Source organism: Neolamprologus multifasciatus, chromosome 22 (genome assembly GCF_963576455.1).
Source record: "Neolamprologus multifasciatus chromosome 22, fNeoMul1.2, whole genome shotgun sequence".
Classification (NCBI taxonomy): domain Eukaryota; kingdom Metazoa; phylum Chordata; class Actinopteri; order Cichliformes; family Cichlidae; genus Neolamprologus; species Neolamprologus multifasciatus.
Window position 1 is genome coordinate 22642382 of NC_140459.1, and position 24919 is coordinate 22667300.

The window sequence follows — 24919 nt, forward strand, 5'->3', positions numbered from 1 at the left end:
AAGTGCAGAGCAAATTTAGGAGAAATAACTGTTAACTGATCATCTCTGACTGTTTTTTGTTTGTTTTTTTGTTCCTGATCACATGGGAGATGTTGCAGAAATATCAGTGAAAAATAACTGTTACAAGCCAGAGAATTGTCTCAGCTTTATAAATATGCAGAATTATCCTTTTAAAAAAAAACTGTGAATTTGAATAAATCTGGGCTCGTGCACTTGCTGTATTTGGAAACTGCGCGTGCTGACGTCATTCGGGTGATGCTACTGAGGCTAGGACGAGCAGGAAGGAGGGGAGAGAGAAGGGGGGGCGGGGGTGTTCCGCCGTGAACGCGCTTCGGATCCCCGGCGGAGGGCAGCGAGGGCGCGCATCTCTGTCCTCCGCTTGTGAAGCGACTGCAGGGGAGCCAGATGCCCGACTGTGAGCCGCTGCCTGTGGATACCTATCCTAAATGCCAGAGCAGGCAAGACTCGCAGACACGCTTTACTCCGTGACGGAGAAGAGGAGAGAATAGAGGCAGTTAAAGGAGTAAAAATTGTGTTTTGTTTTGTTTTTTTTTTAATTTTCCATTTCTCCCCCCCCGCCCCTCTCTTGTTTTTGCCCCTACTCGCTCTCCCAGCTTCAACCAAAAGAAGAGCTTCCTTGGACTTGGAGTACCGAGCATCAATTGAAAATAAAGCCGCTATCCCACTCTGCCCCTGCTATTGCGGCGCTGTTAACTGTGAGCGCGTCCCCACACTGCTTTGGAATATACGCGTAAAACCATGGAGATTATATGACGTGGATTTATTTATCTTTTTAATACTACTATTATTATTATTTTAAATTTTCTAACAAAACTGGACACCTACAATAACGAAGTCCTTCTTCTTTCATTTCACCATCGCATTATTATTTTTGCGTTTTTCTGTTCTGTTCTTTCATTTGATCTGTGGATGCTTTTTCTTTTAAATTGATCATTATTATTTCATGTCCGTAGCTATTCTTCTTTCTTTTTAATAGATCGAATCATTGATTTGTTTTCCACACTTATTGTTTCTGGGTTTGATTCGGACACGCCAAAGTGGGATGCCTCGCGGAGAACATTTGTTGGAAGAAGATTCCGCGCGGCTGCGAGGGTGAATGAATGATAGTATCCCCTCTCAGTCTGAGACGTGCCATGGATGGGAAACTTAATTTGTATCAGCGGAACCGATCGGGGAATAGCCGTCGCATCAAATAACTGCTGCTGACAGCGATCAGGTAACGTGCTTTACCCACACAACTCAAAGCTTTTTTGGAAAAAAAAAAAGGCGGGGGGACTGTTTCTTTGCGCCATCCACACTGCCGGTTTGTCTATTTATTTCATTCATGTCATCCATGCTGTGTGGAAGTCCGATTTTAATGACGCATATAGTCTAATGTTCAGGCTGCAGTACAGTTATTTTTCGCCCGTCCGGGGCAGTTTCACAAGACTGAGCTGTATGGATAGTTATCCGTGTTGGGTGGGGGGTGAGAAGGGGGAGGGTATGTGATCCGTGGACCTGAGCGAAAGTAGCGGTCACAGTAGGGAAAAAAAATCCCCAAACACGCCTGAGCCGTTGAGTTAGATACCATTATTAGAACTCTGCTTGAAAGCACAATCCTTCCTGAATGCCGAATCCCTCAGTGGGAGACGCTGAGAACTGTAAGTCTGTCTTTAAAACCCGCTGTCAGACCTGTAACTTTCCGCAGTGGCCGAAAGAAACACACACTTGCACAGAGAGCACCGTGGGCACGTACCCCGCACAGACAATTTTATTTCCAGCTTCCAACACACTGGTTCGCCTCTCGCTTTATTGATGCATTCTCATCAGCACAACCCTGCATTCAACACCTCAACAAAAGAAAGAAGCTGTTTCTTTTGTGTGTGTGTGTGTGTGTGTGGGGGGGGGGGGGGGGGGGGGCACGATGTCATTCTTAATTTAGATAAAGCTCCACACACCAGACCTCTTCCCACGTGCGGATTTCTCCTCGACGTTTCCACGAAGGGTTTAGGGATGCTTGCAACGATCGTCGGCCGGTCTCAGCATCTATATCTTTATGATCGAGGTACTGATGCCGAGCCCCTTCCACCACCACCCCCCAGCGAGCGCTCTGCGCCTGGGTGAGTGGGTGCCTTCTCCGATTGAATGTTAAAGAGCCAGGATGTACTAAAGACGCCACTGATCGTGCACTGGGGATTGAATAACCGAGGGGGGGGGGGGGCTTCTTGACTAACATCCGTACTGGCATCACAGCACGCAACAGAAAGCCCTTTGAACGCTTGCTTGATGAAACTCCTGGGTCTGATTATTTGATGGGGTGGGTGAAAAACGCATTCGTGAGCACCTCTTTGACTGTGCCGTGCGTCTGCCGCAGTGCCTCTCTCGGTCTAAGTCGGTGCTGTTTTCAGTGAAATAAGTGTGCCAGGGTTTAGTCGGAGAAAACGGCCCCACAGATGCCCCCCCCCCCCCCCGCTCCCACTTCGGTAGTGAGCAGGTGGCTTCGGTGACGCTGAGCGGGGATGACAAACGGGACGCGACAACGGGAGCGCAAAGGAGCCTCCGAGCTCTGCTCCCGTCTCTCTTATTTTCTACCCATCTGTTGAGCATGCATTGTGAGCGCTCTCTTCGCTCTCCACCTCAAACCCCGCATTTCCTGCCATTGTAGCACACGTGTCAGCGGCGATCTCGATTATTTTGCTTTCCCAAGTCGCCATCTGTGCGCCGTGTTAAACAATTCCCTCCATTGTTTTTTGTTTTGTTTTTTTTTTGTTTTTTTTACTTTTTCCCCCACTGAGCCAAGACAAACTCTTGCTACGGCAGCCGGTGGGTGAACTGGTACATGCTACTTAACAGCGACAATGATTCATGTCTCTTTGGTTCTTGGCATCATTTAGAATCTGGATTAACAGGTCAGACATAGCCAGCAGTATCTCTGTCTTTCTGCTATGGGAGCTTGGTAATCATGTAATGGATTTGTTAGTGCAGGGAATCACTCTAAAACTTTACAGTAGGGGATACTGGATCTTCATTTGAAGAACCGTGTATGCTGCTGCTCCGCTTCCACCCTGTAAGTAGAGAGCAGTAAATAAGCACAAACTAGCTTCTTGTTTAATTTAAAGTCAGTGCGTTTTTTACTGCTACAGTTGGTTATGGCTGATGTTGTCACCAATGGCAGTAGTAGGGCTGCTTTTAACCCAGATGAGCAACTCACAAATCATGGTTGATGCCCATCCTTTTTTTTTAAACCCCAGCTGGTTAGAGGACAGCAGGAGGATAGCAAAACCAAACCTTCTAAACCTACTTATATTTATTAAATTTGTTGTTTTTTTTACACTGAGCACCATAAAATTTCCAAATGAGTAGTTTCCAAGAGTCCTACTGAATGGTAATCTGGATTAAGTGAATAAATTGCTGATAGAAGATGTTCATAACAGTCCCAGCCTCTGAAGCTGAATTAAAAAAAAAAAAAATCATAACTTGCCCCGATTTCCAATTTAACATTTTTCATTGGGGGCTCCATTTTTTGTGGCAAAAGAGTTGGCAGTTCGTCTTGTAATCGGAAGGTTGCCGGTTCGAGGCCCAGCTCCGACAGTCTCGGTCGTTGTGTCCTTGGGCAAGACACTTCACCCATTGCCTACTGGTGGTGGTCAGAGGGCCCGGTGGCGCCAGTGTCCGGCAGCCTCGCCTCTGTCAGTGCGCCCCAGGGCGGCTGTGGCTACAATGTAGCTTGCCATCACCAGTATGTGAATGTGGGTGTGAATGGGTGGATGACTGAATGTAGTGTAAAGCGCTTTGGGGTCCACAGGGACTAAGTAAAGCGCCATACACATACAGGCCATTTACCATTTACTTTCGATTGAAACTATAAAACAAGATATTCTTTGGATTATCCAGAGGGATTAAACTTCTGGAAGCAGATGTTGCTGTTTTCATTGTAATCTTTGCATTAGTGTGAGCACCACCACAACAACAATAATGACAACCCCACCCCCACCCCCAAAGAAACAAACAAACAAAAAAAACATTAAAATGAGCTGGCAACTCTCTGGGCTGGGAGGAGGCATAACTTTAATCCTGCTCAAATAAAAGTAAAGCCAACCTACTTACCACAGTGGTGACTGATAAAATACATTTAGAGAGCAGCAGAAATAAGACTGAGAAATTGTTACTTAGAGTAAATGGCTGAGGTATATATTGAACTTTAAAGTATTCGGCCATGAAAGAGTTTTATATTCAATAATACCAGTATCTTAGTTTCCTTGGAACATATTCTTTACATCAGCACAACCTTTGTGATCATTTAGAATTCAGTGTGTAATTTATCATACAAGCGCATGAGTTTTTTCCATCTAAAATATTGAGTTTAGTTATGGAAGTTATGCAATAGCCATGATGTGCAGTGTATGCAATGTGCAGAACCTTTTCATGACTGGTTCAGCATCTCTTTGAGCACAGAACTGGCATCTCACTGTGTTTTCTAATGTTTTTGAGTTGTGTTGCTCCACAAGCAGCGTCTACACTCAGAGTTTCTCCGTCCCTTGCCAGACTGGTCAAGGCTGCTGCCCATGACAATCTCCAGAGTATCCTCTAGCTCTTTCAGGAAGAGCCTCCTTATGCAGAGCATCATCCAGGCTGGATTTTCCCATTCGTGCCCAGATCCGAAATGAGATCAAGTGTTTCATTCACAACAGCAGTGCAGCATGCTTGCAAATTTTAGCTCAAGCAAGGTGTAAATTGGTTCCCGGGAGGACAGAAATGAGGAATCTGAGAAATAATCACTTGTTGCGAGATTAAGAGTGTGGCAGCAGAAGACTTCTCACTCGAAAAAGGAATGTAAATAATGTAAAGCCTTATAGTTAATATTAGTGAGAAATCATTAGCTTTACATCCTTGGCAATTACCTGTGGAGGGTGCCTTTAAAGCCTTGTGGTCAAGCAACAAAGAAGAACCGCTCTTTATAGCAAAATAAAGTTATGAAACGGCCAATTTTGACCGAAGTGCAACAGGGAGGTTAAGCAGAACAGAGAAACGAGACAGCAAGTAATTACCGCGCCATCACTGAATGATCAACCCAGCAGCTGCTGGAAAGGCAACACAAATGACAGCGCGACACATATCAGCTGAAGACGTATGAAAACCACCCAGCTCTGTGGCAGTTTTATAAGACCTGCAAATGTGATACTAATAACATCTTCAATATCCACCCACATGTCATGCACTAACGCTGACAGCACTAAATCCACCCCCCACCTCACCCCAACCCACCTTCCACCCCCTCATTTTCTCACATGCACACACAGTCACTGCACACTGTAACCTCTCTCTCACCTATCTGTCTCTGCGTTTCACGTCTCACTTTTGCTCAAGCGACTCGGAAAAGGCAAGCGTTCAAGAGCATACATCAAAACCAACAAACACACACGCAGTATGAAAACTGATGGTGGCACGTCAAGCTGTGTGTGCATGCTGTTTAAATAGTACATATGGACTAGGGGGCCACACGACAGCTTGATCTTTCCTGGATCACTGCACCCTGGCTGAGCCATTGTTCCTCTGACACCCCCCTTACATACACAAACACACGTTCCCTCTCCTTCGCCGGCCTTTCCCTAACGAGCTTCCTGTTCTGTTCTCCTCCTTCCACCATTCCTCCTTATGTTCTAGCCCCATTGCACCGTTTCTCTAATTGAAATACTACCGGGGTCCTTATTACCTCTCTGGATCTGTACAGTTAAGCTGGGATTGATAGAAGAGGACAGCTGCGCTCAGCTTCAAAATTCTATAGCAGTACGGTCATATTCACTTGTTAAGTAACGCACCAATATCCAGGCTGAAGACTTTTTTTAATCGTGCCATGTAGAAACCGCTGTCAGCTCCCTGCAAATCAGTCATCATTAGATCAGGCCATTGCTCAGCAAGGGAGAAAGGGCTAATGAGGAGAAAAAACCCAAGAAATAATCATAAAATGTATAGAATGGGCTCAAGAGTCGGTCAGAGAGATAACCAGAGTAAGTTGCTCAGGAAGAACTGGGGTGGGGGGGAAAGGAGATGAAGCAGTCTGCATCTGCTTTCTTTGCCTCCTCGTCCTTCTCTTCCACGTCACACATCGTACACTCCTACTTCGAGTGCTCTGCCATGCTCCATTTGGAGTCACAGATGCCTCTGTCACTGGGGCAGCATTCGTTTGGCGCAGCCCCTGGGTGACTGTGTCAATATTTGTAGTGAGTACCATTTTGGTTTGGGGCGCCTCTATAAGCATGACTGGGCTTGGGCGAGGCTAAAGCTAAAGGAAAATCAACAGGAAGCCAAAAAGAAAAGAAAAAAACAGGCCCTATAGACTCACTTACGTACAATTAATTAAGCCTTTTGGCAGGGAAAAGCTAAAGGATGGGCCTCCTTGGGAACAGATAGGTAGGTTTGGGTTGAGGGAGGGGCGGGCGGGGGGGCTGTAAAAAAAAACAAATTAATTGCCTTGAATCGCTGAGATAATTCACATCTCTGATTAATATTGATCGCACAAGGGATAAGAAACTGCCACAATACGACCGCAGAGAACAGTTAATTTGTTGAGATTCCGTGTTAGTAATTCTTTGTGCAAAGATGAAAAAGGAATCTTTGCAGGGCAGTGACTGTGCAATTTGAGGTTCTTACTTGGTGCTCATTAAGCTGTGTGTTTGTGACTAACTGCTTCCCAACAGTAATATTTGCCTTTTTATGTAATGTTTTTTTCATAATGTGTGGCCCTTGGGATGGAGAAAGAGCAAGAGCTGGCAGATCATATTGATTCAGAGCATCTAAAGCTGCAGTTTTATAGCGCTTTACAGGAGGGCCCGCAAGGATTTTCTTAAGTTCATGATTGCTTTTACTCAGCCTCATACATCACAAATCTCATATTTTTTTTCCATCCCCGACCCACCTCTGCAACCCTGTTACAGCCCTCCATTTGTCTCCCTCTCCTTGTCTTTGCAACATTACCATGCAGACACTTCAAAACACCTTCTTTTAACCTTTTACTTACCTGTATTATGTAATGTGAAATGTCTAAGTCACCATTTTTCAAAGAAATGTACACACACACACAAAGTGGCTGCCCTTTGCAGCTCACACACAGAGGGGGTCTAGTTCCACTGCGTAACTCAGCGTTCAGAGGGCGCAGACTCCTCTGCCCCAGCACATTGGCCTCATCATCAGCAGAGTGGCTCTCTGTTGCACCCATCCCCCCCTCCGTTCCTGCTCTATACAGGGGAGGATACTTTGTGTTTGCAAGCCAACAAGTCGAATGCCCTGCTCTGCTCTGCCGGAGCAGAAGAAAAGAGTCTTGGTATTGTGGGATCTGATGTGTTAATGTGTGCCAACCTGCTCTACCTCTGGAGCCACAGCCATACAATCAATATATTTGTGTCAAGGTGTTGATTTCTACAGAATTTCTTGATGCAAAGAATGCTTCCTATATTTCCTACCTCTTAGTAGCTCAAAGAAATGGTTCTTGAAGTGAGATCTGGGGATCCTCATAGGGCCTCATTATGTTGCAACTAGGGACCAGAATTTGTCCTCAGGTGCTAGCAAACAAATCCAGTCAATGCATTAATGCTGTTAAACTAAGTCCACATATATTATCTGTAAAGTCAAAGTCAATTTAAATGTATGTCACTTTTAACAAAATTAAAATTTATGTGTTTCTGTTTTCATGAAAGTTCTGAAATAACTAGACTAAAAAGCTTTAGTGGACATGTTTTTGAGCAGGTCCTTGAATCCTTTTTTTCCTCTGTAAGGTTCTCCGGCCACAGATTTGAGAACTGCTGTTCCAAAAAAATGGTGATTGAAATCTCTTATCTGAATAGTCATATCTTATAAATACATTTTTTTTATTTGCTCCTGCTGAGAAAAAAAATCTGACAGACATTCAGCGCTAACACGCTGTGATTTTATATGTTGCCACTTTTCATGTTTCATTAGTCCTGTGCAAGGGCCGTTTGCTACATGTGTGATTATGCGTGAGACGTGTCAGTGCGCATGTGTGCGTCTGTGTGAGTGCACAGAGCACCTCCTCAGGTCCAGTGGCTCGTCAAAGCTGCAGCTTGTGCATTTTTGGAGGAAGCAAAGTGGACAGGTGGAATTCCAGCCCAGCGGCAAGCTGGATAGACTCACGCTGTGACAGGTGTGTGCATTGACAGGGCAGAGTTGCCATGGAGATGATTAGCCGAATCCCAGTGGTATGGACCTGTCATCGTGTTTTCTGTATATGTTAAAATGTTAAAACGGAGCCTAATCGAGGGTGATAGTGCATCTCTTTGTGAGTTTGCCATGCAAAGATAGAGGCATGATTAAGCGAGAGAGAGAGAGGGAGAGAACTAATTCTGCTATGATCTAAAAGATATGCACAAGGTGTCCTGTGGTGTTGGTGATGTGATGCATCAGGTGTATGATAATGGTGAGATCGGTGTTTTACTTCCATCTTATCACAAATGGATGACTGAAAAGATCTCCCCCTGGTGCCACATATAAATGCATTCAACTTTGTTTTGCTTTTGTTTTGTTTTGAGGGGGGTTTATGCGTGAGGTTACTGTGAATGAGCAACTTAATCTAAACCTAACCAAACAGCTTTTGGTACCTTACCCAGCAAGCAACTGCTAAAGTACAAAGCAAGGGAAGACAAAACAGGGAAGGGTGGAAACACAAAGCTGAACAGAACTTGAACCACGGTCTTCTAGCCGATTCAGCGCTTTCCAACCTCCAGAACCAGACTTTGTCGTTCCTATCTCTCTGCCTCTACGCCTGATGCTGGAGGGCAGCCAATGCATGTCTCTAAGACATATGACAGAGCATAAGTATTTATATAAGTCATTAAAGAAAAAAAACTGAGTTGCAAGTGGTAGAATCTTGTGAAAAATATAACACCTAAATCTAAACTGTCATCACCGATGTAACATACACAGAAACACCAGCCTTATTTTAAGTCCACGCTGTTATTATACCGCGCAGTCTAAAATATTCTTCTACTTGTTGCACATAGATTTATAGTCTCCGTCATAAATTTACTCTGTCTAATTAAATTTTAGATATTTCATTACTTTGAGTTGGTTTTTTTTAAAAACTGCCTTTAACTTAAAAGTAAATTGCTTGCACTCGTAGCCTCAAAGCTCAGAGCTCAAAGCACTCAAAGTTTCCAAAATCTTCTCATCTTATATAATGGGATGTGAGGTTTGCCAATTTTTATTTGGAAGGCATTAACATCAATTGGACTAATAAGCACATTTTAATATTTCACACAAAAATATTCTTTACGACCAGATCGCTTTTCTATTTTTGACTGCTTTTGAGTCTGTATTCACCTCTCCCCAATTCTAGATATGGCGGACTCCAGTCATGCCCCCAGTGCATTCCGTTGGTATATTCCAAGTGATAAGAGACCTGCTTGAGGTGACGTTACACAGAATATATGTAATAGCTCCTGCCAGTTTTCATCTACTTCACCAGAATTTCAATCTCGGACTCATATAGAGGTCTTACAGGTTATATAAGTGGTGCAGAGTGGCAGTGAGTGGGGTGATGTGATTTTGTGCAGTGGAGTACCTTTTGGGGAGGCTGTGGCTTTCTAAGCGCATTTGGTTGTTCTTGTGATTTGCTTTGTCTTTTGGCCACTTACATCAAGTGTGCATGTCCCAAAATGGCAGTACAGATGCTTAAACAGCAGAAAGTGACTGTGTTTGTGACCCTTGTTTGTGACAGTTCAGACTGACTAAATCCAGGCTTTACAAGGAGCTCCTGTTGTTTCTCTCATTTCCCTTCAGACCCTCATCTTTTGTCGCTGTCTCTGCACATTCATCTTGTGGAGTCAGATACTACTTTACAGCTTGGGGTAACTACAAAATTGTGCTCAAGTTAAAACATGTTCACCCTGAGTTGACAGGTCTTTGTTTCAGGTTTGTTGACTTTGTGCGCTTTTGTGTTGCCTTTAAATTTCACTTTGTGTTGTATAACACAGCTGAAGTGCGGCATTGTTTGCCTTGGTGAGAACTGAAGCAACTTTTTCTCCCAGGATGAGTGGAGAATAAGTGGGAGCAGCAGCTGTGCAGGGAGTGAATACAAAATATTTCGAGCACACTGCGTACTTCTTTGCTCTTTGTACTCAGAAAAAAACATAGGCTGTATGTGGAAGATGGCCATAGCTACAAGTTTATGCACTTGCACTTTAAAAACTTTGAGTTGAGCATTTTGATCATCTTGTCTTTGTTTTACCCTAAAACCACATGAGTCGAGATGATCTTACATGTGTCATGTGTTTTCACACACTCGGAGTTTGAATCACAAGGTATTCAAACCATCATTTTCTATTTTATCATCTCAAAATGGAACCATGATCTATAATAAACTGCTCTGTTTATTAAAAAATACTTGAAAATGGTCATTGAAATCATAAACAAACAAGGAACATTTTGATTGAAGTATTACATCAAATAATACAACAGACCTGGTGCACCTAAACGCATAGTGAGGGTGTGCTGGGAACGACTAGCAGAGGCCCCAGTCTGCGAGATCTTCAACGCACACCTCCGGCAGAGCTTCAACAGCATTCCGAGGGAGGCGGGGGACATCGAGTCCGAATGGACCATGTTCAGCGCCTCCATTGCCGAAGCTGCTGCATTGAGCTGCGGCCGCAAGGTGGTTGGTGCCTGCCGTGGTGGTAATCCCCGAACCAAATGGTGGACACCAGAGGTGAAGGGAGCCACCAGGCTGAAGAAGGAGTCCTATCGGGCTTGGTTAGCCTGTGGGACTCCGGAGGCAGCCGACAGGTATCGACAGGCCAAGCGGAATGCGGCTCGGGCAGTGGCTGAAGCAAAAACTCGGGTGTGGGAGGAGTTCGGAGAGGCCATGGAAAAAGACTTTAAGAAGGGGGACCGGAGGGTGTGTTCCAACTACAGGGGGATCACACTCCTCAGCCTCCCCGGGAAAGTCTATGCCAGGGTGCTGGAAAGGAGAGTTCGTCCGCTAGTCGAACCTCTGATGCAGGAGGAACAATGCGGTTTTCGTCCTGGTCGCGGAACACTGGACCAGCTCTTCATCCTCTCGAGGATACTTGAGGGTGCATGGGAATTTGCCCAACCAGTCTACATGTGTTTTGTGGACTTGGAGAAGGCATTCGACCGTGTCCCTCGGGGTGTCCTGTGGGAGGTGTTGCAGGAGTATGGGGTGTCTGGCCCATTGCTACGGGCCATTCGATCCCTATACAACCGTTGCAAGAGCTTGGTTTGCATTGCCGGCAATAAGTCGGACTCGTTCCCGGTGGGTGATGGGCTCCGCCAGGGCTGCCCTTTGTCACCGGTTCTGTTCATAATTTTTATGGACAGGATTTCTAGGCGCAGCCAAGTGGCGGAGGGCTTTCGCTTTGGTGGCCTCAGGATCTCATCTCTGATCTTTGCGGATGATGTGGTTCTGTTGGCTTCATCGGGTGAGGGCCTCCAGCTCGCACTGGAACGGTTCGCAGCCGAGTGTGAAGCAGCGGGAATGAGGATCAGCACCTCCAAATCTGAGGCCATGGTTCTCAGCCGGAAAAGGGTGGAGTGCCCACTCCGGGTCGGGGATGAGGTCCTGCCCCAAGTGGAAGAGTTCAAGTATCTCGGGGTCTTGTTCGCGAGTGATGGGAGAAGGGAGCCGGAGATCGACAGACGGATTGGGGCTGCAGCTGCAGTAATGCAGACGCTGCACCGGTCCGTCGTGGTGAAGAGGGAGCTGAGTGTAAAAGCGAAGCTCTCAATTTACCGGTCGATCTACGTCCCTACCCTCACCTATGGCCACGAGCTGTGGGTAGTGACCGAAAGGACGAGATCGCGGATACAAGCGGCGGAAATGAGCTTCCTCCGAAGGGTGGCTGGCCTCTCCCTTAGAGATAGGGTGAGAAGTTCGGCCATCCGGGAGGGGCTCAGAGTAGAGCCGCTGCTGCTCCACATCGAAAGGAGCCAGCTGAGGTGGTTTGGGCATCTGACAAGGATGCCCCCTGGGCGCCTCCTGGGTGAGGTGTTCCAGGCATGTCCCACTGGGAGGAGGCCCCGGGGCAGACCCAGGACACACTGGAGAGATTATATCTCTCGGCTGGCCTGGGAACGCCTTGGTGTTCCCCCGGATGAGCTGGAGGAGGTGGCTGGGGAGAGGGAGGTCTGGGCCTCTTTGCTTAGGCTGCTGCCCCCGCGACCCGGCCCCGGATAAAGCGGATGAAGATGGATGGATGGATGGATCAAATAAGATGCAAGCTCTTTTTCTACTCCTTATACGCCAAAAAATATTTTCTGCAACAAGTCGCCTCCTGCTGGCCATTAACAAGAATGAAGGTTTAAGGTATTCTGTACTACCTTCCCTATTTGGGGTAACATTTTTGTTTAATATACAATCAGTAACTGTATATGAGAAATTTTCATTACAGACTTCAGTACGGTGGCTCGGAGAGGTCAAACGCACTGCAACTTAAGAAAACACCAGCAAATAGAAAATCTCCACAATAGCACACAAAACACAACAAAGGTTGAACAAAACACAACAGATATAGAAAAAAAAACACATGCACACAGAAAAAGGCAAAAAAAAAAAATGTTTTTAGGGGCAATAACGTAACAGAACAGCTGTGGAAGTGATAAGCTAACAATAAACAGCTAACAGCAAATGTGTCTACAGTATTATATGAGTCATATGTTTAAAAGACACATTATCTGCATCTTTTTCTTCCTCCCAACACTGATGAACCTCTTCTTGTTTTAAGTGTCTCTTAAGTGTGCCTTCATGCTACTTTTTCGCACATTTTGGTTTCTGACACTTCCACAGCTGTAACATTGTCCACCCAAAAACAGTTCTGTGGGGGGTTTTTTGTTTCTACTTTCATTGTGTATCATTCAACCTCTGCTGTGTTTTGTATGCTTCTGCAGCATTTTTCTGTTTGCTGGTGTTTAACCTTTTCAAGTTGTAGTGCATTTGACCCCTCAGGGCCACCGTACTGCTGTCTTTAACTACAATGTTTCCTTGTTTTCAGTGACACTTTTAGTTTTAAGAGCCAACATGCAGCTTGAAATGCTTTAAAAATGAATACATGTGTTTTGATTTGAGCACAGCAGAGAAATTCAAACCCTCATGGAGCCAGACTGTGTTCCCTTCACAGAAGCATTGTGTAATTTATTGTCTTCCCGCTAAACATTGTGACCAGGCTCTCATCATCACGTGGCCCTCCCGCTACCTTCACAGCAATTAGACAGGTAGATGAAATGAGAGTGTTGCAGAGGCTAGCAGTGCAATTAAGGTCGGTGTGAGAGGCCACTGTGCTCCTATGAAGCAGTACCCTACTCGCCTACACAGTGTGTACAGGCATTGCCATGATGTCCCAATAGTGTGGTCTTCATCAGCAATGTATCTGTACTGTCTAAATGCTGAGTACATAGCACAGTGTCAGGAAAAAGTGCACACGCATACACACACAGGTTTGACATATGCTTCTTTTGAACCTTCTTATTGCGTTCACCCTAGTTTCCACATACCTTTGACCTTGCTCAAAGGAAACCTGCTGACTCTGTGACTCTTTGCCTAATGGTTATGTTAAAAATATTGATTATTCAGAGCAGCTTTTATGTTTCTAGCTAATCATTATTGGCATTATGAATTAACATACAGCTATATAAATATACCTATATATCAAATGATTGTGAACAAGTTTGCCAAGCTTATAAACTAAACCATATAATGTATGATATTGCTATTGGTAGATCATGTGGTTCACAGACAGTAGGAGCCCCAAAAAGAATAGCTGGGAGCTTTGATGTGTTGCCTCATATCTGTACCAAGCTGAAAACCACTCCCACAAGTGTGATCTGCTGGCATAGAGTTGGTTTGGTTTGCAGTAAACAGAAGCTGCAAAAAACCACAAACAATTATTTGTTGGCCAAGCGTAAAGCTAAAGATTTGTGACATATCAGTTGGCTAGATGATGATTGTTGTGACTGGTAACGGATGTGACTATACTGCGCAATTCTCTGGTTCACTGCCGAAGTCATAATGAGTTGCCTCAGGTACTTGCAGATGCTTCATATATCTGGAGCTTTAGTTCTTTGTCTGTTTTTTCTTCTTCTGGATTTCAGAAATGCACAGAGCGATTGTTCTATCTCTGATTGTTTGTAATGCATTATCTCCAGCGCAGGATTATAAAACATCTTACACGGCAGATGGTACAATTAGAGGTAAAAGGTTTCTGTGTGTGAAGGATTGGGATGTTGTATCAGCCATTGGGAAACAAATCCTAAAATATGCTAGTGGTTCTCTTTCATAAGGTGGTAGTTTGATGTTTTTCTGTGCTGCTTGTGTGTGAGCCCTGTTTTCATATCCACAATCCAAATATTTCACTTGTACTTAGAGTAATTTTACTACAGCTAATCTTATCACGATCTCTTTGGGCATCTTAGTAGTACGGTTGTAGCTGTATCTCCTCCATAGCGAGTGGGCCAATCTGAACAAAGCTTTGCCTGAACATCGCCACACATACAGCAATTATTAACAGCTATTTTTAAAAAGACTTACTTAACACTCAACGTCATCAAAATTTGTATCCGCAACAGAATTTGTATGATATGTATTATTGCTAGTATTTGTAATTTATACACTGTCAATAGTACACTCCACGTCATGGTCAGATATGTGTGGCTGCCATCGTCCTTTAAAGTAACATTTTTCTCACTGACGTTAACCGTATCTTTATATATGAAATGAATAAAAAGGAGAAAACATTACACTGGGACCTTGACTCTGCTGGAATAGAACTGCATGCCTGTTCTCAGAATGGATCTTATTCTTCTTTGTTGAATTAACACTTTCCTGTCAAGCCTTGCACTGTGTGCATAGCCACACGCAAGCACCCATGCTCTCTATTCAGCAGTGACAGCTGCAATCATACACACTGTGGCACATGAAATCATAAAATTACAGTTCCACCTCAGCAGATGCCATTATCCGAGATTATTTCTCAAGCTATACCTTTCTCCAGACGGGCCCCCGAGTTGTTACGCTGTTCTTCTCGCTGTCTGGGTTTTGCAGAGACGTGTAGTTTTATTGACAAGAAAGCTCTGGCGCACATTGTGGAAAAGTGAGCGATTCCTTAAGATGGTGAAAGTGCAATGTCTCCTAAAACAAAGAATACAACTGTAAAAGCTTGACATAAACACAGTAGGCATGATGGAGTGGTAAGGAGCCTATTTTGCACCCTGAGCGTGAAGGTAAGATGCTTTAACCTCATTTGTGTACGTGGATACAGCCGACTTACCAGCATGATCTCTCAAATATAATCTCTTCCAAGTTACATATTTAGCTTTTTATTACATCTGCAGGTGGTCACTCCACAGGAACATTATAGTACTTTGCAACTTTGTGTATATATGCTCTAGTGAAGAAGAAAATCCCAGGTGATGCTTAGATAGGTTTTATTGCTTGCGGCATGACAGCGTTTTAATTCCCCTTGCGGTTCCAGTATCATAGCAGCCCAATCTCCTCTCAACACACCATCAGCACCTTTTTCCAGGACCCAATTTAAACGGTGATCCTAAAAGTAGCAAGTTGGAGACCTGGGAGACTCAGAATGCCTCTATTCATGGAATAGCACCTTAGTACCTTAAAGGAACAGACCCCATCAGAATGTAATTAGATGCTGCCAATCTCTTACATTCGCTGGGGAACACAGGGCTACAGGGTCTTTTAATGGAGATGGTTTTCGTGCCCCTCCCTGGGAAGCAGAGCAGAACTCTTGCTTTCAAATCAGTGAGTTGAGCCTCAAAGTATTTCCTGAAAGTGTTAATCTTTTGTAATGAATACTGAATGCTTGTTTTACATTCCTAAATGAATATCACGCCATTCAGTATCTGAGCTGTGATAAGTGTCTAGTAGGTCCAGCTGACACATATTATACTTCTCAACAGTAGTATGATTAGTAATTTATAGCAGCTGATGATGTCTTAAACCCTGATGTAAAATGTGGTTTAAATCCAATTGAGCTTAAGGTATGATGGGAATGTAGCTTATGGGACTGTTGCGTCTATCAAATCTTAAGTCATTCCAATGCCTAGCACTGCCATTAAGCCTTCTGGGCTATTTATAATATGCAGAATGTACCAAGTATCTAATGATCTGATTCTGGAGGTGAATCGTGCAAAGCAGCAGACCTATAGGGTGTTCCAATGCTGTGCATGATACATGAGTAAAGATAGATGCAACTACATTTGTTTATTTACTATACGTGATTATTCTGGCCAGAGTGAAAGCAACTGTCAGAGCAGTACAGTGGAAGGTGACTGTAGGAATAAGGGGCTACTGGCATTATTAACCCCTCGCTGAGTCAAGTGGAGCAGGCAATTACAACCAGTCATATCCCTGTCACGTTGCCAGAGGGAGACAGTTCTGCACATATGCACACATGCACACACGGATGCATGCACACGCACGGTATTTTATTGTTGCATCATTTCTAATCACACTATATTCACCAAGGTAACCCCGAGAAACCCAAGCAGTCACACAGCCATGTTTTAAACAAACTCCCATGTTAGTCACACTTGTATGAACGACTATCTGGAGGCAAGCAGAGGCATTAATCTCATACGCACCTGCTTTCACATTCACTTGAAGCATTATAGAGTCAGACTGTTGGCTTCTTTATGGTCTGTTTCAATGTGCATTCTGCCACACACATTTCTGAAAAGGTTCCCCCTTTTCAGAAATTCTGCCTGTTGTGCAACATTTTCCCTCTGTTTGCTGCAGTCATGACTGCTGCTTCCCCTCTTCATTGCTGTCTTATTAAACAGGCCACCCACACCAAGTCTCTCCTTCATGCCTTCTATTTCGGGGTGCTAAGCTGCTGAGCATGGCCAAACCTGCTCACAGCAGTATATCTGATCAAATCAATACCTATTTCTCTCTCTAACACTTTTTCTATTCTTTCCTTTCGTTTTTGACTGCGGTTAACCATGATGGGATGATTGGAAGGCGATACATCCAGTGGGTCTGTCTTGTCTGTGTGAGATGGATAGATTAGTGGTGGAGAGAGTAAGATCAGTGAGATGGCTCAGCCATGCTGCACCGCGGTAAGGTGTTAGCAGATCCATCAGTGTTAGAGTTAGGGTTGGAAGCCAACCCAAGCTTTATTGGACTCACCCGGGATGCAATGTAACTCCTCCGTCTCGCCTTCCCTTCCGTGTTCCCCCCATTAACACCTCATGAGGCCAATAAAGGAACAGATTGAGATATCTTGTAATGCCCGTAAACAATCAGCAGTGTGTCAGCCATTTTCCAGTGTTTGCGTCTACCAGTTTTGTCTGTCAGATGCCCATATTTCTCACAAGAATCTATTCCCACCTCTCTGTGCTTTCCTGTTGCCGTCTCATTCCCATTCGCTGCTCATACTCACGAGTGTTCGAAATAATTTACATGTTTTGTAAGAGCAGAATCTTGTTTTGTACTCCCACCTGTCCTTTATATCACACACCTACATGATTATAATTTCCTTTTATTAGGTGATGTTTGTTATCATGCCAGCACAAGGTATGGGGCAAGCCTAAAAATAATAGTTGTCCTGTTTTTTGGCAACGGATTGTGTTATTGTGTCCTTTTGCTTTGGCTCAGGTCCTGTCAGCTTTAGGAAAATATGAGTAAACAACAATATTGCATTAATATTTAGACATCCTGTCACAACAGACTGAACATTTGTGCTCAAAATCAGTCATCTATTCATGACTTAGCAATTAGGTCAACCCGGTATTTATGTGGGAATGTGTGCTGCCTTTACTTTTGCCCTTTTGTCAACATCTAAAGACTCTTAGTCTGCCTGTACACATGTACCTCTGTGTATAGCTGTCCACTCCTATCATTCTTTCCCGTGCCAGTCGCCTCCGAGTTCTCTGCCTACACTCTATACTCACTTAAAAGTTTTGTTCCCTTTTTGAAAACAGTCAGTGTTGGAGGTTTGTTTTCATTCTTTCTCTTACCTGGTATGTTATTTTTGTGTGTCTTTTAGTATTTTCCTTTCACAGACCTGCTGTTCTGGTTATGAGCTGGCTACCTTTGAAGATCCTATTTTTTGAGTGTGGTTTTGAAAGTCCCCTGTGTGCCTGCAAACACACACATTCTTCAGCTCTTTTTCTTTATCTCTCACTGCCTTCAAACTTCTTTACTCCCATTTGAAGACTTAAAAAAAGAAAAACAAAAAACAAGTAATTTTCAACTGGGGAACAATAAAGTATCTTTGCTTTTTTTTCTCGTTGTTTTATTCATTCTCTATTCAGTCAGGCACCCCGTAGCCATCTGCAACCCTGAACTGGATAAATGGAAGAAAATGGATGGATGAATGGATTGATGCGTAGGTGGATGAATGGATTTACAGTCCATCTGGTCAAAATAAGGACAGAAAAAAAGAGTGAAATTTGACTTCTTTTTAGAAAGTTGGCCATAAACCTTAATTAGCACTTTTAATGAATAACTGGTCAATTTCAAAGAGTTGAAAATTTAGCTTAATAGGTAGTACTAGTAATTAGAGTGTGGTTGAATAGGTTTAAATAACTGTTAATGAATACATAGTTGTCTAAAAGTGTCTATTAGAGCCATTCGTTTTAAAGGCCAGTTAGCCTAAAGAGGACACATGCATGTGAGTACACAGCTGCAATAATATGATAATGATAATAGATAAAAGTTTGTTAAAAACAGTGAATAATTAATGTCAATCTGGCTTCTTTCACCACAGTAAGAAGACAAACTTAAGCAAAGTAACATTTGTGATTTCATTCTATAAGGACTACAGTGAATAGTAAAGAACATCCATATATGTATTTAGAATGTATGTTCTCCCCGTGTTTGCGTGGGTTCTTTCTGGATACTCCGGCTTCCTCCCACATTCCAGAGACATGCAGTTAGTGGCGATAGGTTAACTGGCAACTCTAAATTGCCCATAGGTGTGAATGTGAGTGCGAATGGTTGTCCGTCTCTATGCGTTAGCCCTGGCAGACTGGCGACCTGTCCGGGCTGTACCCAGCCTTTTGCCCTAAGATAGCTGGGATAGGCTCCAGTCCCCCCATGACCCTGACAAGGATAAGCGGAAAAGAATGAATCAATGGAAAGGGTTTTTTTGTTTTGTTTTTGTTTTTGTTTGGGGCGGGGGTGGGGGGGTGGGGGTAATGCACTTTACCATTACTCAGGTAAAGTGCAAATTTCTGATGCTTTGTCTACCCCTCTCCTCTTCCAGCTGTCTCATGACACATCGTCATCCCCACAAATTTCCTATCTCAGTGCTGGCTTTGTGGATTTAGTCATCACGTATTTATGAGCAGCCCTTAAATGCACTTCAGGTCTGGAGGCGTAGTAGTGAAAGGGATTTTTTTTCTCTCTTTTTTTTTTACATCCCACTCATCCTTTCTAAGGATTTTATCTTTGCTGGCGCTTATTCCCCCTATCTCATTTCCTGCAAACTTATATTCAACTAAGGGTCCTGCAAAGGAACTAATGACATGACTGAAGCGTGCACCCAATCAAGGACAAGCTCTGATAGGCATCCTCACAGATCCCCTTTGCTTGATCAGAATTTTGATTGACACCATCTCTCATATCCTGCTTTTAAAATGAGCCCACATTAAATGGATTTGTAGACCTTCATTCGCAGGAACAGATTGTTGCTCTAATGAGCAACAATCAAATTTAAGATTCTCAGAACATAATGAATCATGAATGTCAGTTATGGTTATGATCAAAATTGTTGCGATGGGATCTTTTTTGTCTTTTGTCAATAAATGGCACTGATTCACAGTGTGGTTCCTCTTGGCATACTCGGGCACTGGTGATCCAATTCAACAGGGTAACAAGCCCCCTTAAATACTGTCGGTTTAATGAGATATGCAGCTTATACCAGAGGTGTGGACTCGAGTCACATGACTTGGACTCGAGTCAGACTCGAGTCATTAATTTTATGACTTTAGACTTGACTTGGAAAAATGTTCTAAGACTTGTGACTTGACTTGGACTTTTACACCAATGACCTGGGACTTGAATTGGACTTGAACCGGTTTACTTGAAAAGACTTGATATTTCACCCCAAATGTAAAATTTAACACGCATATTATATAGAAAGTGTGCACCATTAATTCAATTCATTCATTCATTTATTCAAACCACACTCCGTACGTATGTGTGCGTGAGCTGTAGCACAGCCAATTAAATTAACCAGATTTTTTAAAAAAGAAAAAAAAAAAGCTCAAAAATTCTGCAAGGAGTTATTTTTTTCAGGTACATAAACTATGAAGTAGTCAACAAAAAAACTAAATGCAATATGCAAAACATGCAAGAAGAAAATCACAGACAGAGATGGAACAACTTCCAACTTTCTCTGACAGTTGAAGTTGCATAAAGAATGGAAGGTGGTGCTTCTCTTTTGCTATGATGAGATAGCTGACTTCATCCAACTAGCAAATGTTTACACCAGTGACTTGAGACTCGACTCTGACTTGCCTGACATTACTTGAGACTTGACTTGTGACTTGAGGATAAAGACTTGAGACTTACTTGAGACTTGCAAAACAATGACTTGGTCCCACCTCTGGCATATACACATATGACCACTCACTCTTAAAGAACTGTGTCTGTTAAAAAACATACAGTAATACTACTTTGGCAACTATGGACAACCATAAGTTAAATATGTATAACTGGTAATTGCTGGATGGGTTGTAAGCATTTTAGATGCAAGTTAAAGTTAGAAGAGCTTTTTTCCGTTGGTAGCTCTTACCAGCAGAAATAAGTTCAGATGTTAGAATCATTAAACAGAAACAGACACTCATAATAATGTAAAAAAACAAAACAAAAAAAATTTGAAATATAAAAAAACAGACTGTACTAAGTCTAGGAATTCAACAGTTTGTATTTGCTTGCCTTGGGGCATGCAAAGACTGACTTCTGTTCTCACTGTGCCTGCATGGATTCCCTTCCGGTACTTTACTTCCTCCCATAGTCCAAAGACATGCATGTTAAGTTAACTGGTGATTCTAAGCTAGTCTTATATGAATGTGAGAATTAATCATTTTCTGTCTCTATGAGTTATGGGTCCTTGAAAAGGTTAGGCTCCGGCCCTGCTGAAACCATGAATTGGACAAGTGGAAGAAGATGGATGGATGGATGGATGGCACTTACAGTTTATGAACCAAAACTACTTGCTTATGTTTGCAAAAAAGTTTGCTTTCAACTATCTGGGGTTGATGGGATTACACACCAAATTTAAGATGAGTGTCTATTTCAACTTGTGTTGAAAGTGCAGATTGTGTTGAAAGGCCACGTAAAACCAGAGTTATATACGCATCTATCTTCACGTTCAGTGTGGGAAGAAATGGTAAAAGTTGTATTTTCTGAGGACAGCGCTGCACCCCTTTTCTATTGGTGGAAAATGTACCATGTCAAATAATATGGAAGCACGTGACATTTGGTAATTTAGGAAGAGGGCAAAGTTATAGGAATGACGGCAGTGAGAGAGAGCGATATTGAAAGCAAGTTTTGAGATGTGAAAGATTTGTGATATTTACCATATTAGGAGCCTATGGTTACTGTTTAGTCTTCTGTAGTTAGTGTGTTGTGTGGTCATTTGTTTTGTTTTGTGTGTCAAAACAATGACAAATGGCAATGACAATGACACTACTAGATGTCACAGTTGCTAAAAGTGGTGAGCTAAAGTGAGTCAAAAGAGGTCTTTGGTTTATTCACTTGGTGACACTTAAGTTTCCAAACTCTACCTCCTCTGTGAGAATGCCTATCAAGATTCATACTTGTACCTCATTCATCTAGATCATTATGGTCTGTCTGGGTACAATCCTCTTGTGTTTTCTTGTTTCCAATCAGTTTCCATTGATATTCTAATTGATTTCAACTATATTTCTTCCATCTTACCAACATACCAGTTTCCCCTTTTCCAATATATTTCCTCTGTCTTCTATTTTATTCTTTTTTTAAAACTTTGATTCCTTAGCTTTGAATTCAAAATCCTGTTCCTCACATACAAGGTCTTAAATAATCAGGCCCCATCTCATCTTAATGACCTTGTAGTACCATATCACCCTATTAGAGCACTTTGCTCTCACACTGCAGGCCTACTTGTTGTTCCTAGAGTATTTAAAAGTAGAATGGGAGGGAGAACCTTCAGTTTTCAGGCCCCTCTTCTGTGGAACCAGCTTCCAGTTTGGTTTCGGGAGACAGACACTATCTCTACTTTCAGGTCAGTCTTTTATCCTGTCTTCCTTCTCTCACCCCAACCGGTCGCAGCAGATGGCCGCCCCTCCCTGAGCCTGGTTCTGCCAGAAGGGTCTTCCTGTTAAAAGGGAGTTTTTCCTTCCCACTGTCACCAAAGTGCTTGCTCATAGGGGGTCATATGATTGTTGGGGTTTTCTCTGTATCTATGAAGCGCCTTGAGGCGACTTTTGTTGTGATTTGGCGCTATATAAATAAAATTGAATTGAATTGAATTGAATTAGCTGCATAAAAACGGCAATTTACTTATTTTTTACTATTCATTCCTGACAGTAAAATCCAGGTTCAGCCCAGGCCAGCGAGTAATGAATTATAGCTGTAATATCTTTCACTGGCTGACAGCCAAATCTGATTGCTATACAGTTTTAAAGGTGTGTGTGTGTGTGTGTATGTGTGTGTGTGTGTGTTTATGTTTATCTGGGCTTGTCTGCATCAGCATGATTGTGTGTGTTTGCTGTTTGAGTGGAATGATCTGTCATCACCATCCCTGTCTCCTTCCTGGCAGATTGTTCCATCATATGAATTTCAATAGAATTGCACAATTGCTTTCCTGTCATTTGCACAGACATGATTATACACCTTCGTAAACTATAACCCATTCCATTTCTGAGAGGAAAGGAAAATATCTGTAAGCCGCAACCACATTTAGCTTCAGATAGTAGATAACAGTGTCGTAATTATGGCTTTTACATCTGCCTAGATTCATTTGTATGATCACAGGGGATGAATGTACCTTAGGTTAAAACCTAGAACCGGATTCAAAAACTCATTTAAAGAGATCTAACTTTGCATTCATTTTGAGTTTTATTATTATTATTATTATTATTGTTATTATTATTATTATTATTATTATCATCCATTTTCTTCCACTTACCCAATTCATAGTCACAGGTGACCCATGAATAGGTCGCTAATCTGTCGCGGGGTTAAAACATAGAGACACACAACCATTTATGCTCACATTCACACTTATGGTCAGTTTAAAATCATCGGTTAACCTAACCCCACTGATTGCATGTCTTTGGGAGGAAGCTATAGTACCTGGAGAGAACCCACCTAGACACGGATAACTCTCTACACAGAATGGATTTGAACCCTGGACCCTCCTTGCTGTGAGGCAACAGTGCTAGCTTATACACTTTTTTAGCTAATCCTGCATCCTAAAACAGATAAGCACAGATGCAGTCTAAACACCATACTGGGCTGCTACTCTTTTTGGCAAATGTTAATAATTGGATGGAAAATGCCAAACGGTCAACGCTCGGGTCAATCACCAGGTCAATCCACGTTCACTCTGCTCCCATCTTATCACATTTGCACCACTGTGAGATGCATTTCTGTACGCTTCGTGCAGAAACGCACACATGAAAGCGTGCATAAATTTGTATGTGCATGTCTGTCTAAGAAAAGCAGCCAACTGGATCTTACTTGTGTCAACTAATAGGGCAACAAGACAGATTCATTAAAGTATGTGTCCCTCATAGATATTCTACTCAGGGCTTTAAACATGAATAAACACTGACAACGGTGTAATTTATCCAGTCAATGAATTTCCAAACACTTGTTTCTACAGGGTTAATGATCGTGACAAAGTGTCAGTTGTGTGTACAACAGTGTTTTGTTCCTGTGATTTCTGTTTTTCTTAGTGGAAATTATACCTTTCACTTCTCTATTGTCACCACACACGTTCTGTCCATGTGTGCACTGCAATCATTGTCCGACTTGTTTTGGGTTTTTCTTTTTCTTTTTATCTTGTGTTTGCGTCCACGTTCAGGCTGTTGCTCGATAATTAAAACGGAGATTTTTTTTTCCTCAGAAATGAGAGCACGTGAAGCAGTTATTACAAAGCAGCAATGATAAGGATAAGGGAAAAGCAAAGTGTGGGAAGAACACAGCGCCTGATTTGGCTGTAGTGCTGTCGTCTGTCTGATCTTCAGCTAAAAAGGCCCTAACTCCTACAACAGGCTTATAACCCCTCGCTAATCCCCCCTTCTGACTCATTTCACTGCAGTTTGAAGCTCTCTTTAAATCTCTTGTTCGCTTGGTGCTGTGTATTTGCACACATACACACACTCGCACACACACACACACACACGCATGCAAGAGCCTCTGAATAACAAAACCCTTCAGATGAAATGGAAATGTCTCGCTGGACCGGTAAATTGCGCTGTGAGAAATATCTTTAGCCAAATGTTCACACAGACACAAGCAGAGAGACGAGTACACACTGCAAATCCATTTTGTGATTTTTTTGTTTAATTATAAGTGTGCGGATGCTACCCACCCGTGACCTCCATTACTGATAGTTTTTTTGTTTTCTTTTAGCTTGTGTTAAATGTTTTCTTGTTTCTGAACATAATGCTTTTTATGGTAAGAGGAAGAAGGACACCCTCAATGAGGCTCATAAAGACACAGGGTTAAAAACACACACGCACAAACACACACACAGCCATCACACAATGCATTATGTTGCATTGCCCGCTCTCTTTCGGCTCAGTCTATATTTAACAGATTTCCCCATCCTTTATGTGCACCAAATTATAAAATGCTGAGCAGCTGAGTGAGTGATGCTGTCAGAGGTTTTGAGAGGACAGGAAGTAACCCCTCCCCTCGACAGAAGGTCTTTGTGTC

General features: G+C 42.9%; 1 protein-coding gene across 25 annotated transcripts in view; it reads left to right on the forward strand.

Annotated features, from left to right (window-relative positions):
• Positions 1-337: 337 nt before the first annotated feature.
• Positions 338-24919, forward strand: part of adgrb2 (adhesion G protein-coupled receptor B2) — a 265546-nt gene continuing 240964 nt past the window's right edge. For 14 of the 25 annotated variants that reach the window (XM_085147633.1, XM_085147630.1, XM_085147631.1 and 11 more), the window contains exon 1: positions 340-1237. The gene's annotated coding sequence lies outside the window, so the exon portion shown is untranslated. Of the gene's footprint in view, positions 1238-24919 lie in introns of all 25 variants that reach the window. The other 11 variants (XM_085147623.1, XM_085147627.1, XM_085147625.1 and 8 more) reach the window with 3 other exon arrangements.